Raw genomic sequence first — 19,855 nt, 5'->3', positions numbered from 1 at the left:
ATTGTTCTAATCATATATAGGTAGTGTGATTACCTCATTAAGGTTCACTGACTCATCATCATCCTCTTCTCTATGAGTCACTTCTTGAGATCTGAAGGGTGTATCGATAAGTACTGATAATTGCAATTATTTCCCTTTCTCACTTTATCTCTTATTTGGCTACTACACAAGTGTAGAAATCACCTATTGTATAGGTGTCACTTATGTAGGTTTTGTAGCCTTCACACTTGATAATTGAATAAGAGCTTGAGTAACCTCTTTCTCTTTGTATATGTTGATTTTCTATGATCTAAGTGCATGAATATTTCTCAAAATTTGCATAAAATTTTGTTGTGAACATAAATTAATTCCTTACCAAGTTTCTTGACCTTTTTAGCCTCTATAATTGGTGTAACTATATTATCATCAATCTTCTTGAATTCAAGCATTTGATAATCAATTACCTATACCAAACTTGCATTTATATAGAGTTTTCTTGAGTCCTTCATCAAACCTTGAATTTTTTCCTCGGTTGGTACATTAGGATTACTCGGAGGGACATTAATGTGATATTCAATTATGATAGTGTTCTTTTGTTCATACCCACTAGCAAGTTGTTGAATCTTAGTTGTCATCATGGACACTTCCTTCTTATATTGATCTTCAAATTAAATAGCATCTCAATGGTTTCTCACCTCTACTGATGGTGTAAGTACTCCAAACCCTTCTTTCCATACTCTTATACTATCTTGCTCAACTTCATGAGTTTTATCCTTCAAAACTTTGTCTTCCCTATCCCTTGGAGAAAACTTCATAACAAAACCTTTAAGGGCTATAGACATACATTTGTCATCCCCAAATCTAGCATAACTTGTGCCAATATTATTACTCTTATTTTCTTCTTAGTAGACAATGCCCATTTCTACTTGGCATCCACTCTTTTGTACAATCCTTCTCAAAATCTTGTTCTTAATTCTAGAGGTGTGCACCTAAACTTGATCATCATATCAATAATTGTGCCTTCAATTTTAACTTGATTACCATTTCTCAAAAAATCATATTGAATTCCTTTGAAACCCATTATTCTTTCTAATTTTATCAGCTTTTTACATACCTAATCAAAAGTCATTGGAGGGAGTCTATTTACCACTTGTAGTTTTCTAGTGTCATCACACCCAATATTTTTTTCATCTTCCAACTCCTATTGTGCAAGAATCAACTTCCTCTTTTTAGGCTTATCTTGATCATCTCCATGCTTCCTCTTCTTTAATAGACTACTTGTTGATAGATCAATAAGGGTTTGTGATGACCTCTTTTTGGTGATGAACACCTTTTCCCACATGTTCTTCTAGTGGTCTTCCTTCACCTTAGGTTCTATAATGGGTAAAAGTACAAAGTTATTTCACCTTTTAGGATGACTTATCAGAATGACTCAATTCGAGTATTTATATTCAAAAAGCAATTTTTTTCAAACCTATGATCTAGATAAATTCATTCTAGCTAAGTTATATATGGTCTCCCACTTTTCCAATTGGTAATCTCTATTAAATGCATGTTTTATACTAGTTTTTATCCAATTACTAAAGAAATATAACTATTTTAGAAAACTAAGATTTCAATAACTCTTACTATTTTTTATGATTTTTTTTAATAACTTATAGAAAGAATTTTATAGAGCTCAAAGTCAAGAATATTCTCATACAATGTCTATAGTGTTTCAATTAGATATATTACATTGTAATTAAAAAATTCTAGAGGCACATATTTTAACAATCAAAAAAATGGCGATTTCGAGAAAGAAGAAAATATTAAATCATATAAAATTTTTGAAAATTATGTGACATTAGAGAGGAGTTCTCTTCTAGAATGTATTTAATTTTTATTCTAGTCAAAATAGTTTTGTTTTGAAAAATGTGGTGGGAGATTAAAATTATCAATTTTAGGCAAGTTTAAATTTGAATCATTATAAAAGAGAAAAGATAGGTCTAAAGCCAAATTTTATTTTTTGAATGTTCTAGATATATATGTTATCTATAACATAGAATGAGATCAAAGTGAAATAAGTTTATTTCCATATAATTTTGTGGTGGAAACTAGACACCTAATTTTCAGCATTTTTTAACAATTAATAATTTATCTATAAAACTAATAATTGTTAAAAACTATAATCCTAAACTTGATCAATTTATACATATTTTATTAGTTTAATTCATTTACAAATTATAAATAATAATGCAAGTTTTATATCATTAAAGGTGAACAATTATCGTTTTGTTAGCCTTTTCATTTACAAAAGGGTGAGAAAGGTTTGTTCTTTTACCCTAATAACAACCTTTATTTGTTTAGTGGCCTTTTTCTTGACAACTTACAACTCTTTTCCTTTTCCCTCCTTAGCCTTTGAGGGTTTTCTAGACCCTTCTCCTTGTTCTACAACACTAGCAGTAATACCTTCCACCAATAGCATAGTAACTATTGGCATTACATCATAAACATTTACCTCATAGGAAATTGACCTTTTCCATTCTACTCTTAGTAATACTACCTATGCATATACAAAATTTGTGTTCACAATGAAGCATATTTCATGATAATATTTGTCTACAAAAGACTTAGGTTTAGGAATTTAAAACAATTACCCCTTGACTTAGGTTTAGAAATTCTATTACCATTTTTGCTTCTACAAATATTTTTTGCAATGTTTCCAATTTTTCCACATTAATGACATGAAGGTTTGCATTTTGATTTTGTATTCCTTTGTTCTCCACATTTTTACGATTCTCCTTCATTGGTAGTGGAATATTTGCATCTAAGTCCAAAGGCATCTTTTAGTCTAGGTGGCTTCATCATGTCTTCAAAGTTCTTCATTGCTTCATTTGGTTTGTTCATCCTTTCTATGAGTTACTTTTCATGCATTAACTCATTTTTCAATTGCTAATATTTTAGGCTTAGGTTTTTGATCTCAAAGCCTTTTCTCTTTGCTTCTTAATTCACAATTACTAGTTGATTTATTATGTCAAGTTGATTATTTGTGAGCTTTTAAACTTCAAATGATGTTTCTTGAAGTCTACTTAGTATCTACCTTTTGTCTTTTTCAACCATGAGCTTGTTTTCCATTTCATTCTTCTTTTGTTCAATTGCTTCATAAAGTGTAAAATGTTGAATTTCTTGTTTTGTCTTGAGATCTTTTACTTCTTTCACTAGGGAATTGTTCTTCTATAGCTATTATGTCATTGCTTAGTTACTATTACAAGTCTTTTTGTTAGTTTGTGGTGATTGATCAGGGAAGTACTATACATACATCATAAATTTTTGGCCATGGCCGATGTTGTGGCCAACATATGGCCGACATATGGCTGATATGTTGTAAACCTAAAGTGGCATAAAATTACTTGTATAGAAGGGTTTAGGGTTATGGATTGTTTTATTGTTGTGATGCAAAATTGGTTCTTATGTCTTTATTGAGTTGTAAGGGATTATAGATTGTAATAAGGTTGTAATCACTAGATCATAATAATATTAGACTTTTTGTTTGCTCGACATAGCCTAGGAATTGGGTGAACCACATTAAATCTTAGTGTTTTGTGTTCTTTTCTGTATGATCTATTATTTTTTGATATTGTTTATATTCACATGTAATTGTTATTTCTATCTATGGTTTAATCCTAACACTTTCCACTATCCAAAAGATCTAATATTTAATTTTCACAATGTAGGTTAAGATAGATTAATAAACCCTAATTTTTTGAAATAAATTCACTTTTTCCAACATGATATACAAATTTTTGTTATGGTTGGAAAAGTAAAATATTTTCTCAAAAGTTAAATTTTATTTTAGCATGTGTGCATGTACGTATGTGTATATCCATGCATTTATATATGTATGCATCTATGTATGCATGCATGTAGTTATGTGTATACATATCTATACATGTGAATTAAGAAATGTATGTGTGTGTATGTGTGTGTATTTGTGTGTGCTAGAAGGAGTATCTCTTTGATGCCAAGTCCAAGTTGGAGTCATGGTGACATACTCTTGTAAGAACTTTCATTGTAAGTGTATTGTAATCTTCTTGATTTGAGAATACATTATGTTGGCTTTGGAGGGTGAGGTTCTTCTCCCGAAAAGGTTTCCTTAAAATAATAATTGTGTTATGAGTTCATTTCTATTTTTATTTTAAAGCTATTATGCATTTCTTGAGATCTCTACAATACTTAGTTTAATATGCATAATCGTCCTCTCAAAGATTAGTGTAGGAAGTGATTCTGCATAACTTTGCTTCCTTACAAGTGGTATCAAAGTGAGGCTAGTTTTGGTTCTATTTGTTATGTACAGGGTTTTTTGAGCTAATCAAGGTTTGAGTCAAAGCTTGTACAGAGGTTTTTTATTTCTCCATTGTAGGATTGCAAAGATGGAAAGCACATTAGGGAGGATTGATGTAGAGAAGTTTTCTAGCAAAAAATTTGAAATGTGGAAGCTAAAGATGGAAGATCTATTGATTGATTGAGATCTATGGGATGTAGTAGATGAAAAGAAGCCAAGACTCATAGATCCAACTTTATCCATAGAGTATGATGTGAGAGATAGAAAAGCTAAAAGTCTCACCAGATTGTGTCTTGCAAAAGATATATTGATTAATGTCCATGAAGAACCTACTGGGAAGAAGCTTTAGAAGAAGCCAACTGAGATCTATCAAGTGAAATCACTTGTGGACAAGATTTTCTTGAGGAAGAAGTTATATTCTTTGAGAATGGAAGAAGGTCAATAGATTTTTGAGCATATTGAAAGTTTTAATATGTTGGTGACATACTTGACCTCAGTTGGGTGACGATGGATGAAGAAGAAAGGTGCCGAATATTTCTATCTTTGATGCCAGACTCATGGGATAGCCTTGTCATGGCCATAGGGAGAACTTCAGTAATCTTTAAGATGGAGGACATTATTGGTTCTCTACTTTTTGAACAAATGAGAAGGAAGGTCTCTTTGGATGCCAAAGAGACTTTGAGTGTTTGAGGAAGACCAAAGGAAAGAGACAAGAATGAGAAGTAGCATGGCCATTCTATGTCCAAGAATAAGGAGAGATCAAAATATCATGGTAAGTCCAAGGCAATTTGCTAGAATTGTGGCAAACCTGGACACTTCTGAAAGGACTGCAAAGAGAAGAAGAAGAAGAGGAGGATGAAGCAAGATTCTAATTCTATGTCTGAGAAAGAAGATGGAGATGCTTTCATTGTAGGCTTCACCACTCATGTAGGTGACAATGCATTGTTGATAGACTCAGGGGCATCATTTTACATGACTCCTAAAAGAAATTAGTTTAGTAAGTATGAAAGTTTTGATGGTGGTAAGGTGTATTTGGGTGATAACTCAGTTCTTGATATAGTTGGTCATGGAAACATTTATATGAAATTTTTTGATGGTAGAATTAGAAGATTTTATGGTGTCTTGCATATCCTTGGACTAGTGAGGAATTTGTTATCTATTAGTAAATTAATAGATGTGGGTGTGCATGTACAGTTTTCTAAAGCTAGTGTGAAAATGGTGAGAGGTTCTATGTTAATAGTAAGAGGAAGTAGATTGGGTACATTGGTCCATCTTGATGCATGCATGGTTCAGTGCAATAGTACTTTTGACGAGATTATGAAGAGGACTACTTTGTTGGAGGAGAGGATTTCTCTTTCAATAGATGGTCATGGTTTCTAGGTACCCAAGAGTGCCCTATCTACTAATTCAAAGTTACCTATAGAGAAGACTATATTACGGCACTAGAGACTCAGCCAAATAGGTGAGAGAGGCCTACGAACCTTAATGAACAAAAACCTTGTTGATGGGTTGAATGAGTGCTATATTAATTTTGGTTTTTATGAGCATTGCATCTATGGTAAACAAAACCATGTTTAGTTTTACTCAAGTTCTCATAAGTCCTCATGTATTTTGAATCTAATCCATTCAAATGTATTTGGAACAGTCGATGTTCCTTCTATTGGTAGATCCATTTAGCATGCTTCTTTCATTGATGATTTCAGAATAACATGGGTTTATTTTCTTAGAAGTAAAGTTGAAGTTTCTAGTCATTTCAAAGAAGTTAAAGAAATGGATGAGTTGCAGACTAGAAAGAAGATAAAGCATTTGAGAACTAATAATGATGTTCAATATTGATCCACTAATTTTGACACATTTTGTAAAGATTTTTCTATTAAAAGAGAGAAGACAACTCTGTATCGTCGACAAAAAAATGGAGTTATAGAAAGAATGAATACAACCTTGATGGAGGAGGCTAGGAGTATGCTGAGTGGAGTTGGGCTTGAACAAAATTTTTGGGCCAAAGCTATAGCTATTGCTTGCTACCTGATAAATAGGTCTACTACATCAGCTCTTGTTGATAAGATGCCAATGGACGTGTGGCCGAGCCACAAGCCTTCAGTTAGACATCTGAGAGCTTTTTGTTGTGAGCCATATGCTCATGTGCCAAAGGAGAAGTGGAAAAAAATGGAAAAAAAGTTGTTAAGTGTATCTTCATTGGATATAGTTCTCATATGAAAGGATACAAGCTTTAGGATCCTATTGAACAAGAAGTTATTTTATTCTAGAAGTGTTATTTTTAGAGAAACTAAGCCTTCTATTATAGTGCAACCAAAATAGATAAAAGAAAAGAAAGATGTGATTCAACTTCCTACTACACCTAAGAAAGTTGAATCAAAGCCCTTAGAAAGACAAGTTTTTGACGAGAGCTCTACGATTTTTGAATCATTAGAGGAAGAGGGAGAGTCTAATCAGGAACCTAAACTTGAACTAGATCTTGTTTGAAGATCTAGTAGATAGAGGAAAGAAGCATAAAGGTATGGATATTCTCCTAATGATTGGAGGTGTATATTTTCTTTGAATGCTAATATTGATGAACTAAAATCTATAGAAGAGGCTCTTGGTATGAATGATTCAAAGTTCTAGAAAATTTCCATGGAAGAGGAGATGGTAGCTCTGAAGAGGAATGATACATGGGACCTTGTACCATTGCCTGAAGAACAAAAACTTGTTGGTTATAAATGGGTGTTCAAAACAAAGATGGGTTCAGATGGAAGTGTTGAGAAGTATAAAGAACATTTGATAGCAAAAGGATACTCCCAAGTTGCAGGAATTGACTATGGGGATTTTTTTTCTCTTGTAGAAAAAATGGCATCCATTCAATTTTTACTTTCTATTGTAGCAGCTTATGATCTAGAAGTTGAGTAGATGGATGTGAATAAAACTTTCATTCATGGATATTTGGAGGAATAAATTTATATGACACGACCATATCACTTTGTGGTGAAAGGTAAAAGTCATTTGGTCTGTAAATTGAAGAAATCATTGTATGGTCTAAAACAAAGTCCTAGGATATGGTACCAAAACTTTGATACATATGTATTGAGTTTGGGATTTGTGCGATCCAAATCTGATCACTGTATATACTACAAGTCTGATGGTGATTATTTCCTGGTTATTTCCTTATATGTTGATGACATGTTGTTGTTTATTGGCAAAGAAAAAGGTTTGATTGCATAATTAAAATCTTAGCTCTTAGAAAAGTTTAAAATGAAAGATCTTGGTGCAGCAAGGTACATTCTGGGAATGGAGATTATAAAAGATAAGAAAAATAGAAAGCTTTGGCTAGGACAAAGTAAGTATGTTGGTACTATTCTTAAAAGATTTAATATGAAGATTCTAGACCATTTAATTTTCTTGTTAGTATAGGAAGAAATATTTCTAGCTCATAGTGTCCTTCATCCCTATTGGAGATGGAAGAGATGAGTTGAGTACTATATCAGAGTGCTATTGGAAGTTTGATGTATGCTATGGTTTGTATAAAACTAGACATTGCCCAAGTAGTGGTAGTACTTTCCCATTATATGTCTAATCCAAGAAGAGCACATTGGGATGCAATAAAAAGAGTTTTTAGATAGTTTTGGGGTACCTCAGAGTATTCTATATGTTTTCAATGGAATAGGATATGAGCATTCCTTGGATATTTGAGGCTATGTGGATTTAGACTAGGCTAGTCATGTTGATAGTAGAAGATCCACCAATAAATATTTGTTTACATTATTCGATGGTGCATTCAGTTGGATGAGAAAGTGACAAGCTATGGTCACTTTGTCCACTATGGAGGTGGAGTATATGGTAACTACTCATGCCTACATGGAAGCTATCTAGCTAAAGAGATTGTGTTTCAATATAGAATTCAAACAAGGTATATTGACAATTTATAGTGATAGTCAGAGTGCAATCTTCCTAGTGAAGAACCAAAAATTTCATGCTATGACCACTTGCACATTGATGCACAATATCATTTTATGAGAGATATGGTTGAGGACAAGAGGGTGAAGCTAGAGAAGGTGGAGACTTTGGTGAATGTTGCTAATGTATTAACTAAACCCATGGGCATAGAGAAGTTCAGATGGTGTTTAGAGTCTATGGGCCTTGCAACTCCTAGCAATTAAGTTATGAAACTATGGATCCCCTAACTCTTGCTAGGTGTTTGACAAGTGGTAGAATGTTGAGAATTATGTTTCAACCTTGCAAGCACTTTTTCTAGAAAAATCTTGAATTTTTTAAGAAAAATCTAGAATTTGTTTGTGGTAGTTTTCCACATGTTTATGAGTTGGAAAAAGGTGTATGAGTTGTTAAAAATGTATCTAGTCTCTAGAAAAATGTAGAAGCACTATTTTTAGAGTATAAACAACTAATTATATAAATTTTATAGGGATTGAAACTAAAGAACAAAATTATGGATGAAAATGGTATTCTTGGAGTTACAAATGACAAGTAAGTAACATGTGGCATGGTTATTTTTCCCATGATTTTGGCCCATGGTTTTGTAAAACAAAAAATGGCATACAAGTGGTAAATCACTATAAAAAGAGGGCTTGGGGAGGTGTTTGAATCATCAAGTTCAGTTTGCAAGACTATTGCTCGAAGGAGTATCTCTCAAAGTTCAAGTCTGAGTTTGAGTTGTGGTGATGCGCTCATATAAGAACTTGTATTGCAAGTGTATTGTAATCTTCTTGATTTGAGAATACATTATGTAGGTTTTGGAGGGTGGGGTTTTTCTCTTAGAAGGTTTTTCCCATGGTAATCATTATGTTACGAGTTCATTGTTATTTTCGTTATATTATTATGTATTTCGTGAGATCTCTACAATAGTTAGTTGAATGTGCATAATCATCCTCTCAAACATTAGTATAGGAAGTGATTCCGGGCACCTTTGCTTCCTTACACAAGGAAGCTTCACTTGCATGAGATGAGGAGTATAGTAAGGCTTATTACCACAACTCAAATGCTCCCTTTCGTCATCATACTAAAACTTGGTGCATCATCTCCATCTCCAAGCCTCAATGTTGAGACAACCACTAACATCCTTTGAGAAATGAAGCTAGATCAGCTTTTCTCTTCCCTCCCTTCACCATTTCCTTTCACATCCACTCCTTAGAGATTTTTGATTTTATTTCCAATAAAACTACACACGCCTTCTACAATGGATGCATTCCTTCAATTCATGTACTTTTTTCTTCCTTAGTTGAAAGAAGAATTCAGGGATCACAAGACTGATAGATGACTCTTACACACATAATAAAACTTTCAATAACTTTTATATAAATAGTAATGAAGATAATTTAAATGAATGCACAAGATATATAGATTCATCAACATGATTATATTTAGTACCTATTTTGGAAATTTACCACTCACCAACTTTTTATTTTGATTGAAAAAAAAAATACATATCTAAGTTTTGAGTTTTGGGATATATTAAATTCACTTGGTCAACACATCCACGAGCCCATGCACCACATTTACATTTAATATAAATGACATATTTGATGCTTACAATATTAAGGTCATAAAATATTCCTATTTCAAATAATACATGATGAGAATGACTTAACACTAGCTAATATACTCTGTATTTATAATATGCCGAGATGCATCGAGGCATTAATTGTTTTTAATGAGTATTAAAAGTGAATAATGAAAATTTTCAACACCTCAATGCATTATAAATATAGAGTATCTTAGCTAGTAATAGTGGAACTATGCATAACATTTCAACAAATTAAATTGATTAGGATTATAATTAGGGTTAACATTCAAGGTTAGAATTGATATCATGGTTATGATTTATATTATGGCTAGTGTTAGCAATAGGCTTATGTTTTTGTTAGACAAAGGATAAGGGTTATCATTAGGGTTGAAATTATAGTTAGGATAAGGGTCAAGATTATATTTATGGTTTTTTTTTAGGATTATGGTTACTGCCCAACTTTAAACTAAACCTACATCTTAACCTAACCCTAACGCTATTAGAATGACAAAATGTTGAAAAATTCAAATACCATAAATTATGCAAGTTGAATAAAACCTATAGGTTTAGGTTAGTCTTATAGTATAATTTTTAATCCCAATTCTAATTCTTTATATTTAGGATTAATTTCTAATGGCTTCCAATTGCTAGGGTTAGGGTTAGGTATTTCTCATAATTATAATCATAAATATTAACACCATAAGTTTAGTGTTTATATTGATAGGGTTAGTCTTTTTTATGATGACTAAAATTATGGTTAAGGTTAGGGTTTAAGCTTATGGTTAGGGTTATGATTATAATAATAATTGATTCTTAAGGTTTAATGTCAAGGTTAGGTTTATGGTTAAGGTTCTAATTTTGTGTTATGGTTAGGACTATATTTATAGTTCACATAAAAGTTAGGATTAGAGAACAAATTGAGGTCACAATAAGGATTAATATGAGCTAATGGTTATGATTGGACTTGTAGTGCCTACCCCTATGTTGCATTTTGTTATTATTGTTAAACTCTTTTAGGCCAATTTTATGCTTGATGATTAGTAGTATTAGTTTGAGATTATCAAATATTTTCTTAGATTCAATTGATATATGATGAGATTACTTGGTACTCTATACTTCATGTAGACATAATGATTATTCAATGATTTCAGTTAGTGATGATGATTAGTTAGATGGATTATCATATATACTTTTCTTATGGATACTTACCCCATACTACATGTGTGTGTGTGTGTGTGTGTGTGTGTGTGTGTGTGTGTGTGTGTGTGTGTGTGTGTGCGTGTGTTTTTCTTTATGCATGGCATTTCTGATGTGGTTAAGGAAGGGATCCATAGTCACTTTCTAGTTAGGATCTACATGATGCACCACTTCCTTCCATTGCCTATTTAGTTTAGAATTTTTTTTTGTACATGCATGGAATTTTATGCAGATTGTAGGTACTAGGTATTGACTTCCTTGAATTTCCAGGATGACTGTACCTTATCATATTATCTCAATGGTAAGAGAGGGGAGATAAATTCTTAAGTCCAAATCCTAAACCTTTAAGGCATTTTTCCCTAGAAAATTAGGACAAGTATCTGAGTTGATTAACTTTTGAATGCATTGAATGATGTTAATTTGTGATGAGAACCCTTTAGTTTGTTCTTGTATGTGTTCTCTATGATGGGTTTTCATATTTTGTTTTATAAGTCTTTGGTGATTTTTCTATTAATTAAGTCAAATTAAATTATTAAATTAATGATTTAACTTAATAGAAAATTATTATAATATTTTGATATTTAATTACATTTAATTAATTTAGAAATTAATTTAAAAATTGATTAAATTTGAAGATAGAATTAGATGTTTAATTTTATAACGTGATAATATTTATTTAATTTAATAATAATATATTTAGAGTTCATTTTTAAATAAATGCTAAATATTATAATTATTTAAGTTGATAAATAATTTATTAATTAAACGTTTGAAAATAAATTAAGAAGTAAGAAAGATATTGAGTTATTAAAAGTTTCAAAATTGTATAATGCATGCATGAGATTAAAATTTAATAAATTAGTTTAAAAAGAAAAGTCAAGTGAATTAAATAAAGATATTTTATAATTCATTAAATGTGCATGGAAAAGATAAAGGAAAAATAATGAAAAGATAATAAAGAGTTAATGTCTAGTGAGAAAAAAGTTCTCTTGAGTGATCCCACAATTAGTGCCCAAATTTTAGGAGAGAACTCCTTATGAACAATTGAGGGTTCATTTTTCAGGGGACTGATGTTTTGGGAAGGGACCATGAATCTTAGAAGAGGAAAGAATTTCAGAAGACGAAAGGTTTTGAGAGGGGAAATTTCTCTCACAATCTTCTTGAGCATAGCGGTTAGCATCATAGTCTAGGTAGACGCTTGTGATTATTCACTCAATTTATTATGCTCTTTCTTTTCCTATCTTCTTTGTGTCTACAAATGGTTTTCTGAATGATTATCTATGATGTTTGTTTCAATATGGTGAAATTCTAGTTTGCATGTTAAATCTTTTGTATATGGAAAGATTGCTATATCAAATAATCCTCCTTTAGTAGATTCAAATTGAAATTTAAACATGGATGGGTTTTGTATTGAAAATGAAATTTTCAATAGAGAAAATTTGACTGATTGGTCATATTTTCCCTATCAGATTAATGTTGGAACTTATTATAAAAATATATATAATAAATGATCTTCAGGGGGGATTAATTTGTTTCCACTATTAAACCAAAATATTTTTAAAAATAATAAATAATAAATATAAGTTTGGAGGATTCAAGACCACCAAACCCCCACCTCCCCCTCTTTACCTTTTTATTCCCCCTTCCCTACAGCTAGGATAGCCTACATACACAAACCACTTACTAGCCACAATAGTAGTATTAATTACTATTGCATGTGGTAGCAAGAGGCATGGGGTTGCATGGTAGTAGTCATAAGGGTAGCAACAAGGTGGTTATTAAAGATTTGTTGGTGGGCCTAAAGTGCCAAGAAATTTATGCGTTTCTTTTTTTAAAGTTTGATTAATAATTTTTATTAATAATTTTATTAAAAGATTTTATTAAATTATTAATTTAATTAATAAATAAAATTTTAATATAGTTTTTTTAATTAATTATTAATAATTTTGTTAATTATTAATTAATTAATAATTAATAAAAATATTTGTAAAATTTTATGCTATATTTATTAGAAGAATTTAAGTAAATGAAGTTTAATTTAATATTTTCTTTATGAACAATAATTAAGTTTAGTTTAATTTATTATGGAATTAAGTTTTAAATTTATTCATTATTTAAAATAAATTTATTTATTAAATTATTAAAATGATGAATTATTGATAAGATAAGGGTATTTGTGCATTACGTTCAAATACAAGAATTGGGTTATATAGTTAAGGGTAGGATGTAAAATACATAGGTTTGAAAACTCACACTAAAAACCTTACTTTTAACTCAACAATATATTTTCAAATCAAACCAAACTATGAGACCATTCAATTTTCTAGTTGTTGATGCTACTTTGGTGTTTGAGGTTTTGACCTAGTTTTCACCAGTTTAGGATGTTTGCTAGAGGCTTGGGAGTTCTACAATTGTGGTATTATGCTGAATTGGTCTTGATCCTTTTAACTCAACCATGGTAATGTGTTTTTTATGGTCTATGATGAGTTTGAATCTATTGTTGATATTGCTTTCTAGTGTTCTTGTAAGAAGCTAAGGCGAATGTTATGACCTACTCGACTTAACCATTTTTAGTCTTGGATCAGTTGTATTTGGATTGCTTTCTAGTCACTTTTATAAGACTGGGGTATTTTGTAAGATTGTTCTTGGTGATGTCATGTTATGACATATTTGACTTAACCATTTTGAGTTCTTTGATCAGTTATTTTTTGAATGCTTTCCAATTGCTCTTTGAGAATTGTTGTGTTATTGAATTATCTTTTGATACTTTCCAGTCACTTGTATAGGACTGAGGTGATTTTATATGATTCTTTGATTTATGATTTCATGAGCTTAGGGTAGGTTTTCTACACGTAATGTCAGGAAGTGGCTAGCAATGGAGGCTAGGGCCCTAAGTCGTTCCCAATGTAACCAATTGTAAGTTGTTTAATAAGTGAAAACACTACACTAAATGGGAATAAAATGAACATAATAAGAGTCTTTGTATGTTCTCACCCATGCCTTGAGTGCTAGTACAAACTAGGATGAGAGTAGGGAGAATTTTTGGTTGCAACTTTGCATCCATAGTATGCCTTGTTAGTATGAGAGGATACTAGTGGCCACATAGGGATCACTAGGGGGTTGGGGTCATAAGAGACTACTAGGGTAACTCCAGCATGATTCATTTGATGACACTTACCCACTTACATAGTAGGTTTCCTATGTGTCTTTGTGTGTCTCTAGGTATAGATGTTGATTTATCTTGGAACATTTGAGTTAGATTAATTTTAGGATTTCCTAAACTTAGAGAGTACTTTTGATATTTGGATTGATATCCTGTATGGGACTTGGGACTATCTCCTCAGCATTGTGGGAGTGGGCCATTTAGGTTCCATGTAGTTGGGTCATAGTGCTTTTTACTCTTACCATTGAGATCCATCTATTGATGTTGTGGCTAGAGTTTCCTTGTCTGCATTTCATTCTATCTTTGTATCATTATGATGGATGGTTATATATTTTATAATGGATGGTTTCATTTATTGTATTGTACTTTATTTTATGGATCTAAAAAGGATGACATAATTCTATTTTTATAAATGTATATTCTTTTAGCCTTTCATACCCTATGACATGTACAGTGGATGATTGAGCATTTCAAATTTTATTGCCAAGTGGCATTAGGAAAAGATGTATATTATTTAAATGGACATTGGACTTTTAATTATTCTTTCATGTGGATGTGGTATTTATTAGACTTAGTATTAAATAAATTTAAATGTGACTTGATGTCTTGGGATCCTTAAGGAATGTAATCTATTATTTTTTCTTAGGTGTGATTGTATGTTTTTTTTCTGCTACTTTGTGTTTGACATGTATGTTATTCTTGTTTTTTTTTTTAAATGTTTGCTAAACTTAGTAAAACTTTAAGTTAATTCTTTTGCATCACTTGGCAAGGCATTATAGGACTTATAATATACATTGATATGTATTGAGACATTGAGTTTTTTTAATTTAATAGTTTTATTACTTAATTGTAATCCTCAATACGAAAACCTAATCATAATAGTAATCCTTAAAAAAACCTAACCCTAACCATAATACTATAAACCTAAATCATAAATTCAAAACCCTCATGCTAACCCTAATCCTAAATTCTAAACCTTTAAAATTATTATATCAAAAGCTAAACCATACACCTAAATGGTTATTCTAATCATATATGACACATCCTAAATGTTAAACCTTAATAGTCAATGAAAACCCTATAACCCTAAATCCTATATGTTGAACTATTATCCTCATTGATAATGCATAATTATAACTCTAGTTGAGAAATATGACCATATTGGTAGATCCTAAACATTACATTTAGGAATATGCTTACGATTGTAGGGTACACATCATGGTTAAGGTTATGGTTAGGGAAAGGCTTAGAATTATCATCAGAGTTAGGATTTAGGTTAGAAGTACAATTAGGGATAGAGTTTGATTTATGAGTAGAAAAAGGATTAGAATTAGGGTTTAGATATGGTTAGGGCTAAGGCTATGGTTTGAATTATGCTTAGGAATAGGGTTAGAGTCAAGGTTAGGATTATATATTGGACTACTAATTAAAAAATAATTAAAGTCCTAAACTAAACCATAATTAATTATATTATATAAACCCTAATTGTAGATGCTATATGATATTGATAACTTAAAATGTAACCATAATATTAACCATATATAAACCAATATCTTAATCATTGTCCTAACTATGATCCTAAGTCCAAACTTGTAAATCCTAATCATAGATGCTAAACCCTAATCCTAACCCTAATCATAAATAATAAACCCTTATCTTTATCACTTAACCCTAGTCCTTATAACTTAACTCTAATCATAATGCTAACCTAAATTCCAACCATTAAGAAAACCCAACCCTAACTATAGTAATATAACCCTAAATTATAAATTTTAAACCTATATCTAAATTATAATCCTATAAAACCTAAAATCTGAATCCTAAGATAAACCATAATCTTGAATGGTAAACCTTATAATACTAAATGCTAAACCCTATTCCTCAATGAAAAACCCTAATCTTAACCTTAACCTAGTAAAAATTATTATATGAACTTATACCCTAATCCTATTCATAATGATAACCCTAAATCTTATATTCTGAACTATAATACTTTCTAAATCAAAATCTGAACTGTGATTGATCATTCTAACCCTATTCCTAGGCAAGAGGCTACAACACAATAGTAACTTGTGAGCCTCTCATGTGGGAGGTCTTGGGTTTGAATTAATCTAGGCTTCAATCATTTCCTAATAAAAAAAATAATTTATCAATATAGATCTATATAATGCTTATTATTATTTGATGTGAATTCTTGATAAATAACTATTTAGGGTTTATTTTTAATTTAAACATTATCAAAATGGGGTTAGTGTAAGGTTGGTTCAAAGAATTTTTGTGTAAGGGTTCAATTTAATTTGATTGGGATTTGGGTCAAGGTTAAATTTTACTCAATGTTTATTTTGTTATACAATTATGGTTTATTTAGGTTTAATATTATCTTTATGGTATATTTATGTTTTTTGTCAAGATTAAATTTCTAGTATTATATTTAGCTCAAATTAGGGTTAGAATTATTGTTTGAATGGTTTTGACATTTGAGTGCCAACACACTTAACCACTTTCTATTTTGAAGCTGAGTACACTATGTATGTCGAGCCACAACTTGTGCCGAGTCAGGAATTCCATTAAGTGTTGAGTGATCTTTAGGTGCCGAGTAAAGATTAGGTGCCGAGTGAAGATTAGGTGCCAAGGGACTTTAGGTGTTGAGCATGATTCAAGTGTTGAGTGATATTTAGGTGCCGAGTCACATATGCTGCCAAGAAAGACAGGAATGCTATAGAAGCTGAGTTACAGATGGTGTCGAGCATGAAAAATTAGTAAGTACCGAGTAACTCAGGATCAACATATGAGTTTGTAACTTCAAAAACTCAAATGTAAACTATTTTTATGGCTGATATATGCTGAATCTTGATGGATCTAACAGATAAGATCGAATCTTTAATTTCTTCTATACAATCTGCATGCAACCAATAAGGAAAATGAAGAAGGCATGCAACCAATAACAAATGTGCAAGAAATGAGCAAGAAATAGAAATTCAATATGGATCATAGATCCATACCTAACCCTATGTCATCAAATGTCTTTATAAGGAAGAAAAAATCTCATTGTAAATGTGATGGATGAAAGAGCAAAAAGGGAAACTATAGTGGAATTTAGAATGATGAAGAATTAAAGAAACTGTGTAGCAATCAGATATCTAGTTAATCAGAACAAAGAAAGAGATACGAAGAGATATCAGATTTCAGAGGATTAAGATCAGAGAGAGCAAATCAAGTGCCTGATTTCAGCAATCAAGGATTGTAATTTATCAGGTTTATCATACCTAATACTCCCTAGCATTTGTATTAGAAATGAAATCCTATATTGATAGGTTAGCTTAATAGCTAGGCTGTAGATCCTTAAAGAGGTGACTAAATCCTTTAACAAAGTGACACTTAATATGTGTTTGTAAATCCTCTAACCAGGTCACTATTAACATAGTGTAAAGCCTTTAACAGGGCAAGCCTTTCATAAGGCAAACCATCAGAAGTGGTTAAACGTTATTATTGTAGTGATTTCGTGGGTATCATCCCCACCCTAGTTTTACTTTCATATTCCTGGAGGGTTTCTAGGTTACCAAGTTCTAGTGTTATACGTTGTTGATGTATGTTTTTACTTTATGTTTATCTCATATATTTACATGCATGCAATTTACTTTTAGTTAAAAGCTTTAATAGATAAGATGTAATACTTCTGATTCACCACCCCCTCCTCCCCCACCCACCCCTCTCAAAAGCATTCTTCCCATTTGAATATTCCAACAATTATAACTATAGTTTAGGATTATATTCTTATTAGATTTAGTGTTTGACTGAAGTGTTGTTCTAGTTGGATTCCACTTAATCTAGTGTATTGTTTTGATTTGAAACATTATATATATACATACATACATACATACATACATACATATATACATACATATATCTATATATATATACACATATATACATATATCTATATATATATATGTATATATATGTATATCTATATATATAGGTATATATATGTATACATACATACATACATACATAAATATATACATACATATATCTATATATATATATATATGTATGTATATATATATAGGTATATATATATATATATATATATATATATGTATGTATATATATATATATATATATATATATATATATATATATATATATATATATGTATATATATATATGTATATATATATGTATATGTATATGTATGTGTATATACATATACATATACATATACATATTGTCATGCCCAAACTACGAGGGCAAAAACACACAAATTTTTTTTTGAATAATAATTAATAATTAAACATGCTCTACATTCAAATGATTGATAATAGTTTTAGTACAGGTTCTCTACATTACATCTTAAGATTGTAAACGTGAGGACGATTACATTATTAAGATTTGAAACTTTTGTTATAAGATTGATATCGATAAACTTATGTTCTTACATTAACTTTCAACAGTAAGAAACAATTATTTAAATGACAATGTAAATGTATTCGAGTTTAGATTCATTGAAAGTATATAATCAAAATCAACTATAAAACTCTTAGACAATTATCAATTTACAAATTAATCGATATTAAAAAGTCACTTTAAGGAAAAACAATTTAACTAGAATTAAAACTGAATATATGTATATCAAATTTATTAACTTTAAACATTTCAACTATTTTTAACATATTAATAAACCATCAAAATCTTACTAAATTTAAATTTACTGAGATAAAAAATAACTAAATATAAATCAAAAATACATTTAAACTAGTTAAAATCATATCATTATAGCACTAATGTTACACTAATTTAAATGATGGTAGATCCTATAAATTAATATTAATTTAACATGATACTTAATTCATAACCAAACTACACTTGTCATTCTAATTTTAATACAATCGCAAATCAAATACCAAATTCAATTGTCACAAAATTAAAATTATAATAGCAACTAAACTATATCCAAAATATATATATTCAAAGACTAATTTAATATTAATCTTAAAATTAACTAATCTTTTAACTAATTATTATGTTATGGCTTTCTAAGTTGATTAACAACTAAATTAATTGTAAAACTAAACTAACTACATCTAACATAATCTAATCTTTAAATTAATTAAATACTATTAAAAAATGAATTAACAAAATATAGCTAAATTTATTTAATAATTAACAAAACAAATCTTTAAGATTTAACTGAATTAAAAGCTTTAACCCAAGTATATATATGTATATATTTTAAAAAGAAACAAATGAACATCTAAAACGACCATTAATATTAAACTAACCAAATTGCATTGACAAAATAAATAAATAAAACTATACTAAATCATTTAATATGACACAAATTTAAATACATAAAATAAAACAAACTACCTAACTTAATCTAAACTAATATCTATCATTAACTTATTAAAAAATATACTAACTACAATTAACTAAAAGTAACCATAAACTAACAAACATATACTAAAGTAAATTAAACAACATAATAATAAACTAACTAAAAAAATGTTAATAAATTAAACTAACTTAATTTAACTAAAATATATATATTCAACTATCTAACAAATAAACTAATATACTAAAATCTACTAACACCTACACTAATCTAACACCTAACACCTAACCTATACTAACCACCCCCACTTGGCCACTAGCCAAGCTGACTTGACACCTACAGACT

Source organism: Cupressus sempervirens, chromosome 9 (assembly GCF_028749045.1).
Source record: "Cupressus sempervirens isolate cs-2001-9-10 chromosome 9, ASM2874904v1, whole genome shotgun sequence".
Lineage (NCBI taxonomy): Eukaryota > Viridiplantae > Streptophyta > Pinopsida > Cupressales > Cupressaceae > Cupressus > Cupressus sempervirens.
Note: the sequence above shows the minus strand (reverse complement) of the source record.